Source organism: Chinchilla lanigera, unplaced genomic scaffold, assembly GCF_000276665.1.
Source record: "Chinchilla lanigera isolate Chin_1 unplaced genomic scaffold, ChiLan1.0 scaffold00056, whole genome shotgun sequence".
NCBI lineage: Eukaryota > Metazoa > Chordata > Mammalia > Rodentia > Chinchillidae > Chinchilla > Chinchilla lanigera.
In genome coordinates this window covers 1601455-1629241 of record NW_004955457.1, presented here as the reverse complement: position 1 = coordinate 1629241, position 27787 = coordinate 1601455, and the positions used below count along the sequence as shown (strand labels likewise).

Here is a 27787-nt window from a genome sequence, read left to right as displayed (position 1 = left end):
ATTTATTGAATGTATTTACTCAAATATACATTTGTACTAAAATAAGAATATATTTTAACTGTCCTGATTGCTCAAGTAGACCCCAGGATAGCATCTATTTTTAAGTGCAATTGAAATTATTAACTTAGCTTTGCAAAGTCATTTAAAGATGACTTGATTCTAGATGCCAAAGAAATGATCTTTTTCTTTGCATTCCTCTTGGCTCATGAGACTTTGAAAGGACAGCTATTATGAGATTCTGCATTTTCACGAGAGTTAAAAGAAAAAAATCTAGTGGATTTTCTGTTTGTTGGCTTCAAATGTCCATTTCTCTGAAATTGATTTCTCCATCCTGATTGAAAAGTCTGGAATTTGTTGGTCTGCAGGGGACTTTGCAAAAGGCTTACTTGCTTAATCAGTCACTTGTCTGATTGATATGGAACATCAGCAGGGTGGGCCATAGATCATGGAACAAAGACTCTGACAGTCAATTACTCTGTGTCGTCTGTGTATGAGTTCCTGGAGGCTCTGTGATAGGAACAGGCTTCTAAATGAAAAGAAATAAAGGAAAGCTATTCATCTAAGTTAAAATTTGGGTTCATTCTGGACTCATGTGGTATAGAAGTTTATGAGTGTAAATTAACTGTTTAGGACTCTTTAGAAAAATTTGCTTGAAGGACATCATCATGTTGTATCTCAGTTCCCCCAAATTGGGATAAATCATGAACCCCAAACACCTATAAATTTCTTATATGATCTTACAGGGAGATGGGAATTATATAATTATACAGGTAGGCAATGCCAGTGGATACAAATGTAGTTCAATCTTATAGCTCAAGTTATAGTTTTAAATCTGTTATTTCATAATATTTTCACATGAGAAAAATGTGTTTATTAATTGAGAATTTTCTATTTATCTTTTGATGAAGTCTTTATAATTTTTCATATCTTCTTTGATTGATATTTTCCCTTACAGCTTCTAATTTCACGAAAACTTCAGTTCATGCAATTATAATAATAAAATTTAATATCTCTTGATAACTTATTGGTTCCAGACATGGGGGGAAGTGTTTGAATATTTTTTGTTTAATGTGTGTTTTAAATCATTATTAACATATATTAACTGCACAGATTAATGAGTCACTGTGTTATTTCTATACATGTATTGTGCATTGATCACATCCACCCACCCATCTACCCATCTAATTCCACCCCCTCCAACTCCAAGAACCCTACCTAGTCAGTAGTAATCACTCTTCAACTCTCCAATTGATTATTTCCACATATGAAAGAGAATATGTGAAACTGGTCTGTATCTGCCTTAATTTACTTAACATGTTGTCCTCCAGTTCCTTCCATTTTCCTGCAAATGACAGAATTTTATTTGTCTTTATGGCTAAATAATATTTCACTGTGTATATGTGTCATATTTCTTTATCCGTTAATGTGTTACACAGCACCTGGGCTGATTCTGTATCTTAGCTATTGTGACTAGTGAAGCAATAAAGGGTATATGGGTATATCTTCTCCATGCAGACTTCATTTTCTTGGGATATATACAACCAGGTGGGGGATTGCTGGATCATCTGATTGTCCTTTTTTTTTCCTCTTCTTTTTTGTGGTACTGGGGACTAAACTCAGGGTCTTATGCATGTTAGGCAAGCACTTAACCACTGAGCTACATGATCAGCCCCTACTTTTTGTTTTTTGAGGGAACTCCATATTGTTTTCCATAGTAGTAGATGTGTTAATTTACATTCCCACCAACAGTGCATAAAGGTTCTTTTCTTCCTCCACATCCCTGCCAGATTGTTTTTATTTTTTGTTTGTTTGTTTGTTTGTTTTTGTTTTTTTTTCCAGTACCAGGAATCGAACTCATGACCTTGCTCTTGCCAGGCAGGCACTGTGACACTGAGCTAAATCCCCAGCCCCCAGATTGTTTTTATAAAACCATTCTAAGTGGAGTGAGAAGATATCTGATTTTGCTCTTTATTTGCATTTTCTTAATGGCCACCTACTGAATGGGAGAAAATATTTGCCAGCTATTCATCTGACCAAGGTTAATATCCCAAATATATAAAGAACTCAAGAAAACTTAACAATAAAAAGTAGTCTAATTAAATAACAAGAAAGGAGATAGAGACTTTTTTCTCAAAAGAAATACAAATGGCCAATAACTGTGTATGTGTGTGTTTTAACACTGAAAGTAACCTTCAGGAAAATAACCTAAATTTTACATTATACAGGTAAGAAAACTGAGGCACAATAGCTGTCACTTGATTAGCCAAGGACACAAAGAGGGTCTGAAACATATCTTTGCAGCATCACATCTTTGTGATAGAAAGAACAATAGTAAATCTGTGATGCCGAAGCAAAGCAGGTTTCTCAACCCATTCTGTGTGAGGCAGAGTTGCACACAGAACAAAGCTGCCTTTGAAGTCAGGGATTGCTCCATTTCAGATCAACTCTGTAGGGTGCAAAGTGCAAAATGATGGGCCAGCACTGCAGAAAATAAAGTCCAAAAAACTCTAAAATTATTTACAGTCTTTTAGTATCAAAACTTAAAAAAGCATTCTTGTGTCTCATATGTGTTTCTATCTTCTCTTCATTAGCTTCTCTTTGATATTCCTGGAAAATCATTTTAACCTTCAACAGCTTTCATTTTTTTCTGCTTGATTAAATCAAACAAATAAGTAGATAGCATGGAATCAAATAATATTTTCTGTGCTGAGAAAGCAACAACACAAAGAGGTGAAAAAATGCAAATTGAAGTCAGTGGATTATACATACATTACTTTATTGAATGCCTAAAAATTATTCATATTTGGATGGTGAGGGAGAGATAGAAGTTTCTAGAATACAGAGTCAAATGTTTACCTATAGTGCATGGGAAGTTAAAAAAAAAAACTACTAAAAAAAACAAAAAACAGATTCAAACAGATGTTTTAGATTGTGACATTTTTGTCTTTTTGTTGATTTCTGCTGAAACCCTACCTTCTGGTAGGATTTTCTTCCAAGAAGCCTCCCTAGAGTATATAAATCAATGCAACACTCTCCTGTGATGTATCCTCACCTGGTGAAATATCACAAGACTATAAAAGGATGTTTTTAGCAAAGGTATCAACTTTGTCCCTGCATCATCAATGAGATGTCAAGTTGAAAGTTCAGGTACACTGGAACCATTAGAAAAGGAAGTGAAGATAGAGGAAAGGGGCCAGAAAGTGGCCAATTTAAAATGAAAAGTATATGGAATGGAACAAGCACAAGTAGTTTTTTTTAGCTCCTTTGTAGCTAAAAAGATGGAGATAAATTGGGATAAATCGGGAAGATGGAAATGTTACACCAAAATGAAAGGGCACTACCTTATATCAGGCTCTGCAAGCAAAATTCTGAGATGAAGGTCTGTATCCAGGGTTCTCATGGGAAAGTGCCCATGGGAGCATCTGTAGGGGAATTAAAGAGGCAGAAGTGGGCAGAAGGAGAAGCTGTGATTCTGCGGCAACAGAAGCTCAGTCAATCCTACAGGAAGCTCTGAAATGGGGAGGGCCCTTCAAAGTTGTCCCAAATTAAAGTAGGGGATAGTATGTTTATATCTGTTTTCACGAGAAGCCACTTTGAAGATATCAATATGTAATACAACCACCATTGTTAATTCCCTACCACTTTGTAACTCTGTGTTGTCTGTATTGTGCTTGTGATATGTTGTAAAATGTTGTATGTCTGTTAATGTTTCCCTCCTTTTATCTTTAAAATAAAAAAAAAAAAAGTAGGGGATAGTGTCTTTGACCCATGCATCAACAAATCATTTTGCACTGCCTGGTCTTAGCAAGGGGTGAATTCTTGAGCAAGGTAGCTTCTCTTAGCTGTTGTTGATGATGGACCTAGCTATGGTCCATCATCAGAGGGAGTCAGTGCTTCCACAGCTGGGAGAGTGAGTGGGAAAAGAAGCAGCGTGCTGGTGAGGCATCATAACATTCTCTGGACCCCGTTCTTCTTAGATTTATTTGATTCATATGATAAGTTCACCCTATCTAGGAGCCACACCTCAAAGATTCTTCTTGATCTCTTCCTTGAAGAGACATAGGAGGATGCTTCTTTTATGTGAACTATGGCCTCTACTACTGCAATTGTTCCTAATGCTCACAGATTCCATCCTTTAACACCACTCTATATTTCCATCATCCTTGTCTAATCATCCCTGTAGGTCTGGTGAAGTGACCAGGATCTTGATTCCTGAAGGTCTGGGCATCTAGTCACCAGGCCTTTTCAGGCTACAACAGCTTTGCTTGTCCATTTACTGTACATATTGGGTGGCAGAGGACTAAAAAATGAAAAGTGGATCACCTGGGCCCTAAACATGTTCTTTACTGTTCCCTCCTTTAACACATGCTGACCTCCTCCTGATTATCACAGTCAGTTACTCCAACTAGAATGCTGACACCTCTTGGTACAAGGAACCTGAAGGAATGAGCTGACTGTTACTCTTACTGTTCCCCTAGTTGAACATCTTACTTTAGGAACTATATCCATATTGCTCAAGGTTGCAGAAACAAAAGCAAAAATTATGGGAAAAGGTGCCAGGGAGTAGCAAAATGTGGGCTTATTCCTACCTCTAGCATTTGGTTTCTAGACCTACCATGCATCCCTGTCTACTGGGATACAGTAGCATGTGGTAGTTATTGGTTTAGACTCCTTATGCAGCCTGGAGGTGATACTGTACTCATACTAAATATTTCTCTCCAACATGGCCTCTCAACTGCAGTTTCTAAAGGCCATACCATAATTCCCCCAGACAGACAGCTTTAACATCATGGAGCTTATCGTCTTGAGCCCATTTTTACGTCTGCTTTCCTGTGAAGAAAATCCCTAGGTCCAAGTTTATGTGTTATACTATGTCATTTAACAAGACTCTAGGGGCTGGGGATTTAGCTCAGTGGCATAACACCTGCCTGGCAAGCATGAGGTTCTGAGTTCAATTCCCAGTACTGGAAACAAACAAACAAACAAACAAAAAACAATACTCTAAAGCTCCATGCAGTGGAGCATCCCTATAATTCCAGCTACTCTGGAGATTGAGGTAGGGAGATCATAAGTTCAAGGCCAGCCTGGGTAATTTAGCAAGACCTATCTCAAAATAAGTTTAAAATTGCCTGGGGTATAACTTAGTAGTGGGGCACATGCTTAGCATGCATGTTTGAAGTTCAATTCCCAGATCTGGAAAAAATAAAACAAAAAAATAGTTTGTAAACACTCTGATAGAAGAGCTGGTCAAAACTTTGTGGACAAATCATGCAAATCCATACCTGGAAAACATCCAGTCAAAAAGGCAAGACCAATGGCATCTAATGAAAACACTGCATTACAATGTAGCTTTATAGGATTCTTTGCTGTATTTTTCTATATCCTTGACATAACATTACTTTCTGTTGATGTTGTGCTGGTTTGCCCACGCATAGTTTCACCCCTGATACAGTGGCGTGGAGGATAGTTAATGACAGGTTCTATTTGATGTTACAGCCAAGTCCAGTCTATTTGGCGTTTTGGGCACTTCTTCGATAGTAGGCACTCTTGTAAGGTCATTATCCTGTGATCTGTGGCACAATCACTTTATTCCAGGCACACGAGACTCTGTTCATCTGGTCTATCAGAGATCCCACATCTGACACCTCAGATGCGTTAAGGAAAATATGTCATTTGAATTTTCAGTGACCCATTGTAATTTGTCAAGGTCTCTACAGCTTTTATAGGTGGATAACAGACTACTTCATTCATTAAAGTTATTATGAGGACTGCCTCTGTTCGTCCTTTTACATCTGCACAGGTAACACTACGTTCTAAAAATCCCCTTCCACATTTGATTTTCCCCATTATGATAGCTCTTACTCAAGGGGATAATGAACCAATGTGGAGTTTCCATTGACTACCATGTATATCTGTTGCAGTCATTTATTTGGCAGCAAGAAGCGTGCTCATCAGATAGGTACTGAGGTCAACTGTAGCCTAGAGCTGGCATAGGAGTCCCTTAATCACTTCGTCTCTATGGTTGTATGTCCCAGGTCAACAAGAGGCTCGCACGGTGATGTGTGGTCTCCAGATATCAATGTTAACAGTTCTCCTGTGCTCCAGACACTGTCCATTCTCCAATGTTTTCTAAGGAAATGGCCATAGAATCTACTAAAGGTCAGAATGCTAAGGACTAACAGAATATTCATGTTTTCTATGATGTTGCAACATCCTTGGTTTGAAGAATCAGGCCTTTCTTTTGGTCAGAAGCTCCTGTATCTGAGAATTATTCTGGGCTGGTTCTACAAAATAAGATACTTTTGTCTTTTCTTAGTGCATTTGAGTTGAGTTTCCTGATAATGCATTATGTGGATTAAAGAATTATTATGGTTTGGATCTAAAATATCCCCCGCGGTTCTGGTGTGTGGAAGGAGATCGGATCATGGGGCCCGCGACACTCATCAGAGGATTCCTCCACTGCTGAGTTCAGTAGTGAACGTGCTGTGAGGAGGTGGGGCCTTGCTGGAGGTTGGTCATTGAGGGCCTCACCTGAAAATCTTTATTTTTGTCCTGGCTCCTCCCTTCTCTCACAGCTTCCTGGTTTTCATAAGAGGAGACACTGCCATTTGCCACAATGCCCTTTCTGCCTTAGAGCCAACTGACTATGTATAGAAACCTCTGGAACCATGAGCCACAGTAAACCTCTCTTCCTTTAAACTGTGGTGTTAGGTGTGGGGTCCAGCAACAAAAAAGTGATTAAGGCAACCATACTGGTGAATGGCACTGTAGAACAGTCATGTTCTTATAATGGTCTCCATAATGTTGTGCATGTCATGCTGCCCTGGCTGTCAGTCTGATATTCCTATTTCTTATGCTAATTATGTTTGTCTTGCTCCTGACATCAGCTATGTCTTATTTTAAAATTTGATCATATTCATGGTTTGTGAGAGCGCAGTTCTACAGTGTGTCTGACTATCAGACATGGCCTGTGAAAGAAAGCCACCATTATCATCTCAGTGATTTTGGTGTCCCTCTCACCAGCACATTCTTTGCACTTTGGTGCATGGAGTGCCTTTTAGATCCTTCCAGAGAATACAGTCAACAGATGGATTCCCCGTCCTTATGGAACATAGCACTGATATGCCTACCATCAGAGCCTGTGAGCTGCACCAAACTCAGTGCCCTAAATCAGACAAGGGAAGAAATGGGATGAAAAAAATTAGGATGAAAATATCTTGATCAAATCACTTAAAAATTCTAAATCTCCAGATTCTACCATGTGCCCTAGATAGTCTGACATTTGTAGCTGCTTATTTTGGGTTGTTGCTTTTTACTCAATCTTCTGAGACTTATTCTAATAGTGCATTGTCCTGGTGTCTTTATCAGAGCACAATTCTCCCTGTTGGCAGCCTCTGTCTTGTTCAATATGTATCCCATGCCCCTTGGTCCTATACTTTATATATCTCTTGTAGCACTGGCTGGTACATGTAGACCAACTACTGTATCTCCTCCAGTATATGGTTCCTGCTCTTTTTGAGTGGATCCAACACTTTTCCAGGTATATTTGACACTAGCTGTGAATCAGGTAGCCAGCAGTAGTGTGAATACATCCTGATGGAGAAAATTATTGCCTTACAAGGCTCTTTGAATCATATATCTGTAAGCAAGGTGAAAGTATCAAAATCTGAGGAAAAATTGCTCCACTTTGGACTGTCCAGAGGCTCATAGTTATCTAGAATATGAGAGTTTTTAAGTGTTTTGACCAATATGTCCCTATCTTGATTCTGTAGGTCCCATTTCTCTTATCCATTCAAAGCTCTGGCCACAAATGTCCCATCATTTCTAGTATGTAGTGTTGTGACAACCGTTGGCATGTAGAGGCATTGAAATTGTTACAAAGTTCAGTGGTAAAAAGGAGAGGAATGCCAGCAGCAGAAAATAGTCTGAAAATAAGAAGAGAGAGCATAGCTCAATTGTTTGAAAGGTAATATTAGAAGGACTCTGTAATTTGGTCACTCTTGCCAGATATACTATGTTTGTCACCTTACTGTTATTGCCAAAAAAAAAAAAAAAAAATACCAGAGGCAATCAACATACACAAAGAAAAAGTATTCATTAGCCTATGGCTTTGGAGTTTCTAGTCCAAAATTATTGGCCCTATTTCAATGGGTCTCTACTGAAGATGGCACACTTATAGTGGAAGCATGTGACAGTCAACTGCTCATCTCATGAACCAGGAAGCACAGACAAACGCTAAGAGGCCAACGTCTCACAATCCCCACCTTGATCTCATGCCTCCAGTGCACTCCATTCTGGAGATAAACCTTTAATACTTAAACCTTTGGAAGATATTCATCCAAACCATGGGACTATAGATACATTAGAGAGAGACATTGGGTATTACAATAAAAAAATCTCATTTAATATCTGCTTCCTGAAAACACTTCTGATACAAATCCTTTTAGGTTTGGATTTCAGAGACCTGTTTAGAGACAGAGATATATATGTGAGGGATTTATTAGAAGAGTTCTCAGTAAAAGAACCATAGTGTCTTAGTTACTTTTCTCACTGCTGAGACAAAATACCTGATGCCAAAATTAAAGTAGGCAAGGTTTATTTAGCTCACAGTTTTTAGAGGTTTCAGTTCATTATCAACTGGCTTCAAGGCAGGGTGGCATCACAAAGAAGCAGGTCATAGTGGGCAGAAGGCAGCAAAACATCAAGAAACCTTATCATTTTCTGCCCCTTTTATCTTATCCAGACTACTTAGGGTGGGTAGCATTCACGTCCTTAATCCTACTGCCTTTAAGCCTAGAATTATATCATGAATAAATCCCAGCATCACATACTCTAGATGTAGCCATCTCTGAAAAACCCCGTCTATGACTGCATGAGGCTTTGAGGAACATCTAGACACAAGGCATAGGACATAGGAAGGGAGAGAAGCAGGACTGAGGAGAGGAAGAATTATGATGAGTTCTCAATAGAAGGCTTAGCTAATCTTCCTGGAGCTATGTAGCTATGGATGACACTTTACATTTGTCCAAAATAAAAAAAATGTGACCCAGGTCGCGTATCTTCATATCTACCATATAATGAATGCATAACTTTGAGCAAGGGAACTCTGACTAAATGGAATTCCCAGAGACAGAATCCTCTACAAGTTGGCAATAGACAACAGTCAGATGGAGCACCTGGAGGAATAAGCATTCTGACCCTGAAGGGGGATTTCTATAGTGCGCCAGATGAGCTCCCGCACACACTGAAGTAGAGCAGTTGAAAGTGAAAAAACTGCCTAGATGAATAAGAAAGGACTATGGATGTTTATTTCAAATGAGCTTTGCACATTAATACCAGGGGACAAAGATATAAATTTCTATCTTTCCACGCCTAAATAAAAATAGAGGGGACTGGGGATTTAGCTCAGTGGCATAGTGCCTGCCTGGCAAGTGGGGGGTCCTGAGTTCGATTCCCAGTACCGGAAAAAAACAAAACAAACAAACAAACAAACAAAAAATAGAAACCACACATAGTTATTTAAATGACAATTTCGGCTGATACGTGCATTCAAGTTCCAGCTATGCGTTTCTAACGGTCTTCTGGACTGTGGTCCAGTGATAAGCACTGATGTTGGAGTTACATTGCTCGTCCCTGCCCAAAGGAGTCAGCCATATAAGTGCTTGGTCCCTGTGATGCATTTGGACAGAAAGCCTCTGCAAATTCATTTTATTATTTTCTGTGTAGATACCAAAGACATGGATTGCTGTCTCTGATTTACAATTGCAAGACAATCACATGGCAATGCCAATCATGTGCTTTATCTTTCAAATTAATTGAGGGGGATCTTTAGGATATGATATTGCCTGAGTCCTGTTAAAACCAGTTGTACCATTCTGATTCTGAAATGAGTAACAGATCTTTTATGAGTAATGGCAACAGGAAAATGTACGGCTGTAGAAAACAACTGAGGCTCATACACACTGGCTCATGAGAGCCAACTATGCATCTCCCTTCCAAATCCTGAATCTCTGATGTTGCACTAGTAGCTTGATTTTGGTCACAGTGAAAATATTTGCACTTGGGATATCACTAAACACTACAATTCAATGCTTTGTTTTTCTCTTTTTTCTGAACCTGGATATTCAACATTTCAACTTGAAAATAAGAGTGTATCACATGATTAATGAATTACTTGAGGTCTTAAACTTTCTAGTAAAGAACTTGAACTATTTTTAAAAGTTAAATGGGTATTTCTTCCAAAGAAATATAACTACTGCCAGAGACTATAAAATATTTGTCTAAATTGATGCAAATATATTTAGTAATTGTATGCAGTTAGAAAATACTATTCACTTTATAAGCCAGGCATGGTGGTACACGCCTGTAATCCCAGCACTGAGGAGGCTGAGGCAGGAGGATCATTGTGAGTTTGAGACCAGCCTGGGCTACAAGCGAGCTCAAGACCAGTTTGAACTGCATAGTGAAACCCCTTCTCAAAAAAAAAAAAAAAAGAAGATACTATTCATTTTAAAGAGTATATGTAAATTAAATCTAAAGTTATATTTATTCATTTTTAAGTGATTCATTTAAACTTATGTACTCTGAGAATGGCAAAAGTGATATTATACATAAAGCTAGTAGAGGTCAGAACTGGTGACATATCTGTAATGCCAGCACTTCGGGAGCTTGAGGCAAGAGGATGACAACTTCCAGCCTGGCCCAACCTAGGCTAATTAGTGTCACCCTGTCTCAAAAAATAAATAAGTAATAATAAAAGGCCTGGGATATAGCTCAATACGAAGCCCCTGGTTCAATCTCTAGTACTGCAGGCAAGCAAACAAACAAACCAAATAAGGCAGGATCCACTTTGAACTGATGATATGTATATTTCCTATAACCAAAAAATAATATCTTCTGATAGGATTCCTATGGTTAACAGACTGTTGGTCCTACCTTCTCCCCCTCCACACACACACACACACACACACACACACGCACACTCTCTCTCTCTCATCTTGTTGCTTCTCTCTGGTACCCTTGGTATCAACTCACCTTCTAAACAAAGATGGGCAGAAATAGAATGATAAAGCAAAGCTTAATTCTGTTAGCATTTCTGTTTGTAATGGTTTCTTAAAATGGTTTGGAGCAAAGAAAGTAAACTGTTGGAGTATACATTTAATCATGTAAAATCTTGACTATTTATGATATTTCTAAGCAGAGAAGATTCAAAGCATCATATCTCTCTTATTTATACTATTTGTGCTACATTTTGCTTTTTTTAAATAACTTGAAATTTCATAATTTTTTAAGAAATGTGCATTCCTTTAGTAATTCTGTATTAACCATGATTTTAAAGGTTACTGATATAGAAATGAATAACAGAGAAAGTATAGGGACATGATGGTGAATCTTTTAGAGCTTTCAATAGTACAAACAGCCCACTGTTTGTATTATTGCCACCCCTGTGGCACTTGTGCCGTAAGTTTGCCACCACTGATGTAGGGTATGTGAAGTGTGGGAAGACAGGATAGATAGATGTGTTCCCTTCTCAATATACTATGAGTAGGGGTATGAGACTGGAACAGAAGAATGAGATATGGGTCTGTCTTCAAGAAAAGGTAAAGAACAGGACTCTGGCAAAAAGGAAGTCTCTATTTACACATTTATTATTTACTTACCTCCATTTCTTCATTTTCAATATAGAACAAATTGCCAAATATTTAGTAGCACATTTACTGTTTTGCAGCCTCTGTATGTCAAAAGCTTATCAAAAGCTGATGGATTCTTGCTTAGGACCCTACCTCATTGTAACAAAGAGGAGGCTGAGGCAGGAGTTTGAGGCCAGTATGGGCTACATACTAAGTTCGAGGCCACCCTGAACTACACAGGGAGATGCTGTCTCAAAAAAAAGCACTTAACAAAAACAACTAAAATATCACTACATCCACAGTTTTTTTTTACATATTCCTACTAAATGAAATAATTAGGAAAATAAAACCATTTGAGGCTTGCTATAGTTTGGGAGTTATTGTGCAAGATGAAACAATAGAATACAGAACACATATTCTATCAGATTATTTATAATAGTCACCCAAAGAGAGATATACAAAAAGTGCAGAAATCTGTCCACACACTAAAACCAAGGAAACCAGCTGAGGGCCCGGATCCTATGATAATGTCCTGCATGAGTCCAGCCGAGTACCTAGAGCCCATAACAATGCCTCCCACAAAACCAACTGGAGGCCCAGAGCCCATAACAATATCTCATGCAAGCCTGTTTCACAGATCTGCTCTGGGAAGGCCCAAATGTCAGTGGTGGAATTTAGGAAGTCTATGCCAGTAGGATGAAGGAGCTGCACTAGAGCCGGGAAGTGACACTCAGAAGAACCAGAGCTTCCCCAAAAGGTACCACAGCCATCCTCAGCAACAGTGAGGTCCCAAGCTCCTCCAATGATCAATGGCCAAATTCCCATCAGGGAAGCTAATTTAGCAATCCTCTCCAGGAAACTGGAAGTGTACCATCTTCCCCCTCTGGAGCCAAGAAGCGATGCCTAAGGTGAGGACCAGAGCTCCCCCAAAGTGAACCAAGGCTATTCTCAGTGCCAGTGAGGTCCCAAGCTCCTCAGGGGATGAAAACAGCCAAGTTCATCAGGAAAGCTAGCATGACAAGCTCCTCCAAAACAACCAACAGCTCCTTACAGCATTCACCAACTCCAACAGCCTCCTCCTCCTTCTCCAGTTGTGCCTCTTACGCTGCTGGCAACAATCCCCAGGTGGGCCTCCCACACCCCCACCACATCTACTCAGTTCATCTGGGGGTTGCCCAGTTATCAACCCACTAGAAGGATGAAAATTACAATTGCTAAGTTTAAAAGTTTAAAAAGTGGGAAAATCAGAATTTAGATATCTCCTAGAGGGTAAAAAGAAAAAGAGGAAATATGAAATGGAAAATGCAAGGGACATCAAGGACAAAGTCAAAAATCATCTTAGAAATAATAAATTAAGTGACAGAAAAGATAGCAAATAAATGCTAGAAGAAAATATTTGACAGCTGACAGAACCACGTCTTTAGATTTGGAGAGCACATTGAAAACCCACCACAATAAATAAGAACCCACAAAAATAATTGGCCTTAAGCTACAAATTTCCAAGGAATCAGCAGAGAAGACAGCTTGTGAGCTTTGGAGATTTAAAAAAATAAGACACAAAGGAGTGTGAACCAAATTACAATCTTGACTTTTTTTAGCATACACAGATTCTAGATAGAGAAAATACTTTCAATCTAGAATTCTCCAGCCAACTAAATTGTCAAGCTGAAAGAATGTCAGGACAAACACATATTCAGACATGAAAAAAGTTTATTTTCAATCCATGTTTTAGCAGCTTGCTGAAGAAAACACTGTAGCAAGAGAACTGCCTTTTTTCCAGCAGGAAGGAAAATATGTTGTCCAAGAAAAGAACTGTCCCATCCCATACTAATGATGGAGGAAATTTCTAGAAGGATAACTGTCTGCAGGCCTAGAGAACAAATGCCAAGGCCTCAGAGCTTTGGCAGGGAGCTCTCAAGACCAAAAGCAGCAGCAACAGAAGAGTAGAGGACATAACTAAAAGTTTCTTTCTTAACTGTAATATGATAAAAATGGAGCAATAAAAATATGATAGAAAGGCTGGGGATACAGCTCAGTGGCACAGTACCTGCCCAGCAAGTGAGAGGTCCTGAGTTTGATTCCTGGTACCAAAAAAAAAATTGAAAATTGAAAAATCTAAACTTAAAATCAATCAAAACAACTCATGATCTAAGATTGATATAAACTAAAATAACTTTAAGACCTCATATTACAGTGACATGCGTATACTGATATTTATAGCAGCACAAGGCATAATAACTAAATCTTGGAAATGGCCGACAAGCCCATTAATGGAGAAATAGATTAAGAAAATGTGGTGTTTATGCACAATGGAATATTCTTCTGCCATATTTGGTAGAAAAATATATGCACCTTGAAACCATAATGCTAAGTGAAAAAGATCAGACAGAGAATGTTAAATAACTCATTATTAAATATCTCATAGGGGCCGGGGATATAGCTCAGTGGCACAGCACCTGCCTGGCAAGCACAAGGTCCTGGGTTCAATTTCTGGTACCAAAAAAAAAAAAAAGCATTCACACTTTGGGCTGGGGATTTAGCTCAGTGGCACAGCGGCTGCCTGGCAAGTGCAAGGTTGTGAGTTCGATTCCCGGTACTGGAGAACCCCCCCCCAAAAAAAAATAAATAAATATCTCATGGTTCCCTTCCATGCGAAAGCCAAAGTACAAGCAGTTTAAAGATCAAAATCAGAGATAGATGACAGGAAACATAGAAGTTGACTGTGTGGAGATGGGAAGGGATCTGAGGATGGAGGGAGGTAGACGGGCAGGTGGGGCAGGAAAGGGAAAGTAAAAGTGATTCAGATACAATACCAACTCCAAACTCGATGTAATTATTATGTATCCCAAACATATACTAGTAAAAAAGGAATTGCACAAACATAACAACAGAATTTGTTTTCCTTTATGCTAGAAATATCCTTCTGTAAGTGTCCTAGACATCGCAATATTCTAAAGAACGTGGTCTATTTGATCTAGCATCCTTTGGAGTGTATGCATCCACAACATAGCAGTAGCCACACAAATGCTCCATTTGTTATCAAATTTAAAACCAACCTATGAATAAAATTGAAGGTACTGCTTAAAAGCCATGAGACTGAATGTATCTCTCAACAACACTGAGATGGTGGGTAAAAAGGGTCAGGGCAAGAGGGAACTTAAAGGAAAGTGCTGGCTTTAAAATGTATCTCTCAGCCCCGTTAGTGGCACGTGCCTGTAATCCCAGCAATGGGGAGGCTGGAGCAGGAGGATGGCTGTGAGTTTTGAGACCAGCCCGGGCGACACAGCAAGTCCAAGGCAAGCTTGTGCTACATGGTGAGACCATTTCAAAAAAAAAAAAAAAAATTAAATAAATAAAATAAAATATACATCTCACATAGTGGGTATTAAAAGGTATTGTCAAAACTACTATGGTACAAAAAATATCAAAGTATAACAACTGTCTTGTTGAGAGATTAAAGGCACTGTCAAGCATTAGCAGAAGGAGAAAAGAGGAAGGGTATGATGAAAGTAAACCTCCTTGTCTTTCATGTGGACATATTAATAAACATTGCCTTAAGAAAAATAAAGCAGTAAACGGTACACATACATTCACTAGAGTTGTGGAATTCACTGTAGAACTAAAAACAGAAACTAAAGCAACAGATTTCATTTGAATGTCTACCCTACTGAGAAAGGAGCAGGGACAGGAACAATGAGATAGAAAGAATTCAGCAATGATAGCGAAATGAGCATATTCGGAATGCCGTTCTGAATCCCAAACCCAACCACATGCAAATAGACTTGTGAAAAACAAATGAGTTTTTTGTTCTGCTACTTTAATAAGAGTGGGTTTTCATTTCCACCACAGAACTTTTCTTCTTGTCTTAGCCCTTACGCTTTCGCTAAAAGCACATTTATCATCAAGTACCATTTATTGAAAACACTGTTCTATATTCAAGAGAGTATCAGTATATATTGAAAAAAGGAGCTATGTGTAGGCGCTGTGCATTTGAATGACCTTTTAAAACCCTACTTTCTTGTGTGGAGAAGATAACACTTAATAAAGTCAAAGCCCTCTCGATTGTTTAACTTTTTAAAAATCAGATTGTCATAGCTTTGAAGTATTTGAAATAAAAACTACCTTTCTCAGTAGTGTGGAAGCTTCAACTTGATTCTACTTTTAAAGCTTTAAAAATCAAAAGACTTTTAGTTTGGGTCTAGCTTTTTATAGAGATGAATTGCTCAGAGAAATTATCATTTTTACTACTGTAATATGAACTTGTGACAGGTTCTTTTGAAAATCTTTGTTATTGAATATGACTCTCTGTCCTTTTTTAATATCAGCCAGAAGCAAGGTGAATATTTTTAAAGTTTAATGTTTCTTTTATTTTTAATAAATAATGAATATTAAAGTTAAAATTAGATTTTTTATATGATCCTATGTAAGGTGTCACCTAAATCATAATTCACTATGTTTTATAACATGGGAATTTAGTATAAGCATCTCTATATAAACATAACTCTTTGTTCTTACCATTAAATAACACTGAAAAGCAAACCACTTAAAACTTGCAATTTCAGACAAAAATTATACTCTGATATCATCTCTCTAAACCCAGAAGAAAAAGACAGGCTCTTCAATTATCTGCTTCAAACTACCTGCTCATCATCTCACGTAGTTTCCTTTGTTCTAGTCACTGGGATCTCTTCTAATTTGACTAAGCTCCACCTCTGTACCTCAGGAAATGAGTCTTTTTATTCTTAAGCATTTATTTATTCATTGAACTACTAATCAATTTTTATTACTTGTCTATGATATTCTAGGTACTTGCTATCTTATTAAAATACCATAGGGAACAATAATCCTTACCCATCGTAAACCTGAAGTTTAACTGGAGAATGAATTGGAATTGTTGGAATTTTTGATTATTGAATCTGTACACCTACTGTGCTTCCTGAACCCAGTCTTCCTAATACTTGTAGACCAGATATCCTAACCAGACCCCCAGCCCGCTAGAGTTGCCTTTCACCCGCTTTCTGGCAGACTTTGTTGAAGTTGACTTGGCATTTTCCTGAGCTTGACATTTGGCTTTTATCTGCTGTTAGTGCCTGTCTTGATCTCAGAGGCAGACCCTATGAATATTTTCTGATTTCTTGGATGGGATCATTCCCATTCTGTCCATTTAAGTGACAAGCAATTAAACCAGCTTCCATCAAGCTCTCATCTCTCTCTCTGCTTCCTTTTGTACTGTTTGCCTTATCTCATAAGCATTTCATCTCTTGCCTAGACAACGTCTTCACCTAAAAGGACTTGCTATCCTATCTTGGACTCTAATGTGTAATAATATTTCTGCTCTACTATAAAGTTACTATAACTCATAGTGAAAATCTATAAACCATAAGTGGAAACTTCTCTTAATTATTATAAAATGATTGTATCTCTGAAATAGTCACTGAAATCCAAAAATAGAGCATTATGTGCACCTCAAAAGCTGCCACCCATAAGCCACTCTCAATCAGTTTCTGCTCCCTCTTGTAGGGAGGCAAACGCTATCCTGATTGCAAACACTATACATTAGATTCACTGATTTTTGATCTGTAAACAAATATAAGCATATTGTATATATCCTGTACCCAACTTCTTTTGTTTAACATCTTATATGGGAAATTTATTTATGCTTACGCATTTAGGCACAGTTCGTTCAATTTTATTTCTATGTAGGATTCTATTGTATGAATATGCCAAAAGTTACTTATCTGTTGAATTATTGACTTATACCTGAATTGAGCTGTTTCCAGCTAAGCTTATTTTAAATATGATCTCAGACTCTGAACCCTGTCAGAGTTTTGAATCTTAGCCATTCCAATGTGTGCAGTTTAGTGTTTCACTATGGATTTAAAGTTCATTTTTCTGATGACAGAGAAGGTTGAACACTTTTTAAAATATTCCCTGGACATTTTGAGTATTCTTGTTTGTAAAGTCCTTGGTTTAATTTTCTTTGGAGCTTTGTAATGGCATAATATCATGTCCACAAATTATCTGATATTCCCCTATTAAAAGATGAGTTCTATGCATAGTAATCTTAAATTTGTACAGACTTTGATTACTCCAGTGGTAGAAAACTGAGGAAGTAATGCAATGTAATCTGGGGCTAGGTCATAAAAGGCCATGATGCTACATTTTTCACTGGCAAACTTGCTTTTGGAGCCCTGAATGAAAAGGGGGCAAGCCCACCTATCTTAGCACTGTAATTCTAAAGAGGCCATTTGTGAACACTGCTGCTGACAGCCACATCCATTCTTCCAGTCATTCCCAACAAAGTGCCAGACTTCTACGTGAGCTTCTCTGGGCCTTCAACAGTAGCTCGTTCATCAACTGAAAACACTGAACAGCATCCATCATTACCTCTTGAAACGGAAGACCATCTAGGCACATTCCTGATTCACAAACTCATGGGTCATAAAATGGTTACTTTAAGCCACTTAGTTTGGAGTTAGTTTGTCATGCAGCAATAGAAAATGTAAACAGAACGTGGTGAATACAGTGGGATGACGTCACATGTGATAAAACAAAAAGCACATGGCATTAGTTTAGGAAATGGCCAGCCGACTTCAGGAGGCAATTAGTGAAGCCAGAAAGAAAATGAGAAAACACCTTATTGGAGATGAAGAAAAAGAGGCCCTAGTATGTCGCAGGGGTAGTGTGATGCGAGCATTGCTGGTAGAAACATGAGGAGTCAGAAATGTGTAATAAATTCAGTAGTTTAGCTGAGGAAACATCTAGACGAAATGTTGTTTGTCTTCTTCCAGCTGCTTGTAGTAGTAAAATAAGAGATGAAGTAAATGAACTCAGAAATTAACTGTTAAGATTTTTAGTAGAATTTGGAGAAAATATAAAGACCCAGGGTACTCTAAATCCAGGGAAATATCCATAAAATAAAAGATAGGTTCAAGGTAAAGATTACATCCTGAGCACTGGTAGTAAAACATTACCTTGAAGACTCCAGATGTGGCTGTAAGATTTTTTGCTAAGACCTTGAAAGACTTAAACTGCTGTCTCATTTATTTTCCTAATTAACAAAGAGTCTCTCAGAATGTTAAAAGTATGCTTTAAGGCCCTTTGTGCAAGGCCATTGCATTTACAAAGGTATTATTATACTGACACTGTATAGAAAGGTTTATTCTCAATGAGCTACTCTAATAGAATAAGACTGAAAGTGGACTCTTTCACATATGGGCATGATTCAAATGGTAAGTGATTATGGATGTTTGGTATAAAAGGGTAGCGCAGTATAAAATGTAAAGAAGCATTTGTACTCCAAGGTTTTATGTACAGAAAATAGCCTAAAGAAAACCAGTCAGTTGCAAACATAAACAATACTATATTAAAAGAAAAAGATGACTTAGAGGAAAGAATCAAGCCAAGACCCCAGAGGATAAAACCCATGGATAGTCATTCTCAGAGGGGCAAGTCTAGCCTCTAAGTAAGGTATTGCTTCATACTTTGGTAAATTCCAGGATCCCTTAAGAACCAGTGCCTGCCATGTACCTCCTATTTCTCACTTTTTTGAACACAATTGTCTACTGTGGCTGTCTTACACTGTTCTACCACTATATGATGGTTTTGCGGAGGCCAAATATTTTGTCCATTTGTTTCACAAGATATCGCAATGAGAAGAATAATACCCTAGAAACTAAGCCTAAGTAGACTCTTTCACACATGGACATGATTCGAATGGTACGAAAAGATTGTTAAACTAGCTCCAAAGCCACAATGCAACGAGATTTTGGGGAGAGATGTCCTTAGAGGGGATGAGAGTAATTTTCATGTGGTGGAAGGAAATTAGTTTGTGACCAGAGGAGTGGCTCTGGAAGTTTTTGATACACCTTCAATGAAGTAGCAAGGCCTTTGCTGTATTCCCTTAAATCTCACAGGGTTTGCAGCTGCTTTGACTAGTAAGTAAAGTATGAGTAGAAGCAATGCTTTGTGATTTCCAGGACTATTTTATATGGGGAAATGTTCATTTTTAGAGCCCTGAGAAGCTCATAAAAGCACATTTACCCTGCTGGAAAACCCAGGTGTAGTTTCTCCTTGCTAGCTATGCCAAGCCTTGCAGGCACCTCAACAAGAGGACAGAAATGAAGGAGAAGCTGTCTTGGATCCTACACATCTTCTCCTCTCCCAGCAAATGCTACCTAGTGTCTCTGTTGCTGCTACATGAGATTGAAGAATCACCCAACCCAAACTCCTGAACCATAAAATCATGAGATTGATGAATTTCTTTCTTTTGTTCTCAGACTCATAAGTTTAGATTAGCTCATTATACAATCAGAACAAGCATAGCTATGATGTTGATTTGTAGGAATTCTTTATATATTCTGCTACAACATTTTATGATAACTCACTATACTCTGTATACATTTTACATTGTGTATTGTTATCTTCAAATTAGTTGTTCATAGTCCAAGACAGAAAGCAAAAAAATCTTGCATAAAAGATGTAAGCAGATAATAACACAGAACTTTATTTTCAATAAATTAAGATAAATTAGTAATATATCTTTATTCATTTGAATATGACTTTGATGAGCATATGTTTTAATTTTAGTACAGTTTTTGAATCTTGAACTCCATATTCTGTTTAGTTCCTCAAAGTTTTTTAAATTATTTATTTCCTGTTTTTAAATTATTTACTCCAATTATAAAAGCATTTCCCTGTGTTATCTTCCAGAAATTTATTATTTTACCTTCATATATTTATAGCACACTTGATCTATTCCTTTCTCTTACATAAACTCTACATTACCTTATTTATTGTAAGTTGATAATGTCTTAATATTGGAAGTTTTCTCCCATTATCATAAATATTATAATAATTATTCTTTCTATTAGATATACTATAGCCATGCCATTCCTGAACTCACTATGTAGCCCAGGGTGGCCTCAAACTCATAAACTCCCTTCCTGAATCCTCAAGTGCTGGTATTATAGTGGCTCCTTAACTACTCTTGACCCTTTGCTTTCACCTGCTGCCTACGTGAGAACATCTCCCAGCAGATACACATCAAAGGTCAAACAGCTCAATGCCTGGAAACTCTGGGTTCTCTTACCACACCCTGAACAAGAAAAATGAAAACATAAAATAATTGAAAAGGAAAAAATAAAACTATCATTATTTGTAGTAGACATCATTTTTTGAAAATCCACAGATTTACTTTGCCTAGAGTGGAATTTCATACTAATGGAATGATACATGCATAATCCCTTTTTTATGTAAATTTTCTTTCATTCAGCATAATATTTTCAAAACCAACTCATATTGTTGCAGTAGCTGACTTCTTTTTATTGGAGAGTACATTGCATAAACATATGCCAGTCTATTTATCCATGGATACCTGCACTGTTCCTAACTTCTGAATTGTGGATAAAATTGTTGTGAACATTCTCATAAAATACTTTCTGTGAGAACATATTTTTATTTTACTTGTACAGATGTGTGGAAGTGAAATTTTTGGGTCATTAGGCAAGAGTATGTTCAATTTTACAAGAAAATTCCATAGCTTTCTCATACTATTCTATATTTCCATCATGCATGTATCCAAGTTCCAGTAAATCTCCATTCTCAGCAGCATGTAGTGCTTTCAGCCTTCTGAACTTCCATTGTTCTAGTAGATACTATGGCATCTTGGACTTTGGGAAGGTTAAGCTTCATGTAGCAAACTGATTGGCTTGGAAGATACCTCGGGGGTTGGTGGAGCATGCTTCCAGGTGTGACTTGAGTAGGTCATGAAGGTATCTCCTTGGATAACATATCTGGTCCTTCGTGCCTTTGTCTGGGGCACTGTTCCCTTGCTCTGCTTCCAAAGCCCATAAATTAAGTAGCTTATTCCACCCTGCCCATCCTCCATGATGTTTCTGCCTGACTCCAACTGACCAGCAATGGAAAGTTGACTAATATATTATTTGCATGTGCATTTGTTGTGACTAATCAGGGTAAGCTCTTCTGGGTGTGATTGTTGGGCACTGGAATGTATGTTATTATAAAAAGTGTAATTATTTTATCCATTTCTATTGCAATTTTTAGTTTTATGTTTGCTTTACATAATCTGAAAACCAGTTCTTTATCAGATATATATTGTGAATGTTTACTCCTAGCTTTTGGTTTGCTTATTCATTTCTTAACAATCTAATTACAATTATTAATCAAGGAAACTGCTTGTTCTTAAACCATAATGTTATTTTTATATTTCTAAGCAAACTTTATAGTAAGTACTGTTCATATGTATGATTATACTTTTGGCATTTTCCTAAGCCATATACATATGATCATTTCTTCCTGCTACATGCAGGATTTTATTCAATAACTTTGAATATGAGCAAGACAACTGTAATGTGTTTAATAAAGTTTCTTTTTTATTTATACTGTCTTGAGTTTACTGGTTTTCCTGAATCTATGTGTTCCAACGAAGTGGGGGAAATGTTAAACTTCCCACAAATAATTTTCTGTTCCATTCCCTTTTTCTTCTATTTTGGGATTCAAATTGTCTTCCATAGGTCTCTAAACTTCTAATATTATTCTGGTGTTATCATTTCTCTGTTATACACATTTGGTAATTTTTATTGTTCTCTCTTCATGTTTCCTCCTTCTGTCATTTCTTTTCCACTATGAAGCTCATTCAGTGATTTTTTTATTGCAGATATTGAATATCTTAGTTATAGAATTTTCTACATTAGCCTAATACTAAGCTTCAAAAGAACAGTCTTGAGTGGGTGATATTTTGTCACTTTAAAGACACAGAAACTATTTTCTGACTCTAACTTGGAGAAATTTGAAACCAAGAGGCTGTACGTAGTTGGTAGGGAAAGTAAAAGAAGGGTGAGTGAAAGAAACAATGGTGTGTATACATGTTTCTCACTGCCAAAGCTCAGATTCATTTCCAGTCCTATGTTTCCTGAGAGAATCTCATGGAGGACACATGATTACAATACAGTAATGGATTTTTGGAAACCGAGAGCTTTAAAAGATATTGTAGGAATAAAGGAATGAATGCCAGGTCACTGGATTTGTAGTAGGCATTCTAACTCTACCAAGAGATTTCTAAGAAATTTCTAATTTCTAAATAGGACCTATGAAAGAAAGGTTTTATCCTCTCAGCTAAAACTGGAGTCACCCCAAAAATTAATTAAAAATATTACAGTTTGGACACAGAATTATACAGATACACTCTCTTAGTCCATTTTCTAATACAAGACCACAGACTGGGTAAGTTATAAGGAAAAGAGTTTTATTTTGGCCCCCTCTTCTGGTGCAAAAGAAGAGGGGGCCACCTTGATGGCCTTCTGCTAGCAGACTCAGTGGTGCAAAGCATCACATGGCCAGAGATAGAGAACACACATGTGTCTATTCTGGTATCTCTCCCTCTTATAAAGCCACCAGTATTGAATTATTGGGAGTGCACTGTGATAACCTTATTAAATTTCAATCAATATGACCTCTAAACATATAGTCAGATTAAGTTTCTGTTGTCTTAATATTCCACAGTGAGTATTAAATTTCAACATGAAATGTGATGAATTTGAAGGGAACAAACCATCACACACACCTTTCCACTATAAGCATCCAACCTGTTGCATGTCTGAGCTGTAAATGGCAAAAGTAATTAATTAAACTAGACAGGAGATTTTAATACTATTGGGGAATAAGATAGTATTAAAATTCCCACTCTTAGTAAAAAGAATAAAATTGTAGTCTATGCATGTGTGTACATGTGCATAAGTGTGTGTTCAGAGCATTTTAGAATTCCATCCCTTCCATCCCATTTCCATATATTAAAATTCTCAATCAATCATATACTTTCATACATATGTATATATGTAAAACACTGAGATATTGACAGTGATACATGATGAGATGATTTTATTATCAGGTTTCTTTTTTTAGTTTTTTTCTGATTTTCTACATTAATGTGTACTGTGTTTAAATCTGGGGAAAAATTGACACAATTTCTTTTTAGATTGAATGAATGTCTTACTCTGTTAGTACTATTATAACAAATTTCCATAAGTTGGGAAGTTTATAAACAACAGGAATATATTGCTCACTCTTCTGGAGACTGGGAAGTCCAAGGTCAAGACACTTGAAGATTTGCTTTGTGGTGAGGATCCACTTCTTCACCCATAGATGGCTCACCTTTTTAGACTCTCCTGTGGTAGAAGGGGCAAGCAAACTCCCTCTGGTCTCCTTTACAAAAGAACCAATCTCACCTGTGAGATTTTAACTCCTACTATCCAATCACCTTTCAAAGGCTTCCCCTTCTTAATATTATAATACTAAGGCTGATGATTTCAACATATGAGTTTACAAGGGCTATATGTATATATATATATATATATATATATATATATATATATATATATGTATGTATATACACAGAGATTCAGAAAATAGCAATAAATTAATATTTTGTGTTAGCAAACAGATATCTCAGATATTCTACTTGGGTCCTCATCATGTTCAACATTGTATTTCTAATAATGTGACACATCAGACACACCAAGTATTTCATTGTTCTTATTTGAGAGACAAATCCTGTTTTAGTTCCCAGTGTTAAGTAAAAATTTCCAAATGTTATTCTCCCATTCTCCTTAAAGATACATTGCTTTATTCACACTTTCTCCAGATAAGGAGAGTACTCAGAGTTCAGCAATGTAACACTCACCAGAAGAGCAATGTAACACTCACAGAAGAGAATTAATGATCTTTTTTTCTGATTTATCCTATGTGAGTGTGGCTGTGTGTGCACATGCGTGTGTGTGTGTGTGTGTGTGTGTGTGTGTGTGAGACTTAGTCCTTCCTAACATAATTTATTTTTCTTTCTTCTTCTTTGGATATTGCTTATTGCATTTCATGTCCTCTAAAGTTTGTATTTTTGAGACTCTTTGACATTTCAAAGTATACTTTTAAAATCCTTGTAAATCCACATGCTTTCCTTTTCCCTTTTTATTTATTTAGGATTTTGCCCTTTTACTACTGACTATGTAAACTACTTATACTCCTTCCATTTTTAGGCTGCCTTTGGGCAAATTATTCAACTTTAACCTGCATTTTGTTTTGTGATTGAATTTTCTTTCAATAATTTGCTTGTAAGACTGACAGAGCCCTTAAACATATGCGTAGGTACTGTTCTTGTAGGTATTAACCTTGTGTTAATAGTTATATCCATGATTCTAGCCAGAGATGGGCCTTCTGGGATCCTCCATATCTCTTTTTCCCCCATTACAAATTCTTTGACACACTTAATATGGGACTTACTTCCCTTTCTACATGCATCTTCTCTGGCTCTTTATTTAAGGAATGCTGTAGAATTCCTTTACACTGTCCTGTTATAAATGGGATATGATAAGCTGGATAGATAGAGGCAGATGAATAGGGTGGGTACCTTAATCCAACTGTCAGTGTCTTTATTGCATAACGTTCACACTAAACTGTAGAAAACTACAGACAAGGAAAGAGATAACTCTACTAAAAGGCTGAAAATCAAGCTGATTGATTCTACATTTCTTAAATTTACTACTAATTACATATAAATTACTGAGGAAAAAAATCAACTCATTTCATTTTCTAATCCTCTGATAATATCGTACATGAAGAGATCAGTATTATAAATTTCCTAAGTGTAGCTACCGTGCTCAGAGGGTAATCAAGGATTTTTTAGAAGTCACATTTTCAAAACTACAATTTAGGGCTTAAATTGTAGAGTTTTCCAGAACCTAAAATCACTCTGCAAGAGATGTAGTTAATCCTTGATGAAGGACTCAGCAACTTCCTTCTTTTCTTCAAGAGGGAGGTCAATAGATCAGATACTACCTTTATAAATTAATCCCTGTGTTTCATAGACAGCAAAATAACCAGTCAGTAAGGGTCAGATGCTAATAGGAAGAGCTGAATTACCCAAGAATGAAAGATTCAGTGGCATAAAGATATGGCACCTCCCTTAGATTTCTAAGATAGTTAAGCTTCCCCTGCATCTCAATTTCCTTTTAATCACATAAAAATCAACATGTTATTTATATGGTCAGTGATAACATGTAATTGCAGTTATTATCATATAAAATACATCAAAGCTTCTAATTTCCAACCTGCTTCTGTTGCATTTGTATTACTGTAGCACCATATCTCTCAGCTGTGAGTGAATTATGTTAATGAACTAAAAATATGGGCCAGAGAAATCAATTATACCATCGTTGTTAGTCTCAGCGCACTCATGTTCCTTAAGAAGGATACACATTTCCCCCTGGAGTAAACATAATAAACACATTCCTGTTCTTTTGAACAGCTTCAGAAATTAAAAAGGAAAAAGGAGGAAAAGAAAATCTTGCCCTTAGGTGGGTTTACATGCGAATATTTCCAACTTACATAAAGCATGAGAGATTATAGAAATGTCTTGCTCTCTCATTACTTATTAACATTCTTGGTAAAGGATATTTGGTGTTTATCAGAGGGCAAAATAATAGATAATGCTTGTTAAAATACTTATTTTTTTAAGTAGATTTTAAGATTTTCTTTTTCTATTATTTTGAATTACAGAAAGATCTACCTCAAGCCATATTTCCCCCTTTTTAACTCAGAAGTTATATACTTCTCCTATTCTTTTAATATTTATTCCAGAAATTTCAACATAGATATTCACCACCAAGGGAACCTATGTTAACCTTCAGAACAATACAAAGACCCATAAACAATTTAACTCAAGCCACTATTTCCTCTCAGCTAAACTTCTATAAGATAGTATTTTTGAGTCTTTTTTGCACCATAAATGAAGTTAAAATTCTAGACATGGGTGAGTTTTACCAACATGATTACTGTACTTTCAGCTAACATTTTCTTGCTCCATCACACATTTTCCTTTTATGGTCATATTCATTCTTAAAAAGATGATTAGTTATCTGCTCATCCTAAATATTCCCAGTGTTTGTCTCTTATAGCTCATTTTGTCTACGATCTTGAAAGTGTTGTTAGTATAGATGTGAACGTAAACAATTCCCTTTCAATATTTTAAAGATATTCCTCTATCTTCTGGCTGTCTCTAGCTATAAAGATGTCAGTTTCAATCTAAAAGTCACCCCTTGCCTGGTGCCTTTTTCCTGACTATATTTTGATCTTCTTTGTATCTTGCGTCCTCCATCATGTTACTACTTTGTGCCTAATTTGAATTTAAGTTTATTGTTCTTACAATTAATGTTGTACATCAGTCTTGGAAAGTTAGAAGTTATTTTCTTTTAAAATACTTTCTTCATACTCTCTATCATCTCTGACTGGAATGCCAATGAGAAGTATTTTTCACTGTTTTTTTTGTTTTTTGTTTTTTGTTTTTTGTTTTTTTTTTTTTTTCTTGTCCCTTCTCTTTTATAGTTCAGTAGGAGTCTCAGGAATGAGGAGAAGGATCCCCTGAGCAAATTCCAGCTTTTGCATCTGATTTGCATTTCAGGATCTTCACATATTAGTTTTGGAGTCCCCCATCTAAAGTATAGCCCCCTCTTCCATGCAGCCAAGGAATGCACTGAAATAAATTTTTAACACAGCCTATACATTCTGTATTATATTTCACGTGGAAGGGGTTCTCTGTATTTTTGGTATATTATACTATCAAAATAAGACATGCTCTGCATATGAAATCTGAAAGCACTTCCCACCCAGGTAGGCAGGACCTTCTCTAGCTATTGTTCTTGATGTAGTGTTCCACTGGCTTGATTTCAACATGGAGTTTACAAAGACTCTAATATGAGTTAGAGGCTAGGGTTGAGATTAGAAAGAGTGACTAGGAGGAAGAAAACCCTTTGAACTCGTGAGGTCTGTGGGTTGACTATGTTGGGTATTTTCAATTTCCCTTTGTCATCTACATTGGTATTTCATACTACTTCCATGTTTTTTTGCCTAGCAGATATAAAGTCATGTGACTTCATAACAAGAAATCCACACATATCAATTTGATGCCTCTTGTAAAATAATGGCTGATTTTTTAACACTTCAGAACAGTGAAGAGGAAAAGAAGGATCAAAGATTGAAGGTGTAAGTCCTGGCTAGATCCTATGATGAGTTGCTTTAACTATGCCTGTTTTCTAGATAATAACACCAATCATAATCATAAGAGTAGTAAGAGCTTACACAGTTTCACA

The 27787-nt window shown here is 36.9% G+C and overlaps 1 protein-coding gene across 2 annotated transcripts in view; it reads left to right on the top strand.

Annotated features, from left to right (window-relative positions):
• Positions 1-27787, top strand: part of Spag16 (sperm associated antigen 16) — a 948741-nt gene that overhangs the window by 863445 nt on the left and 57509 nt on the right. The gene's annotated exons all lie outside the window — the stretch shown is intronic.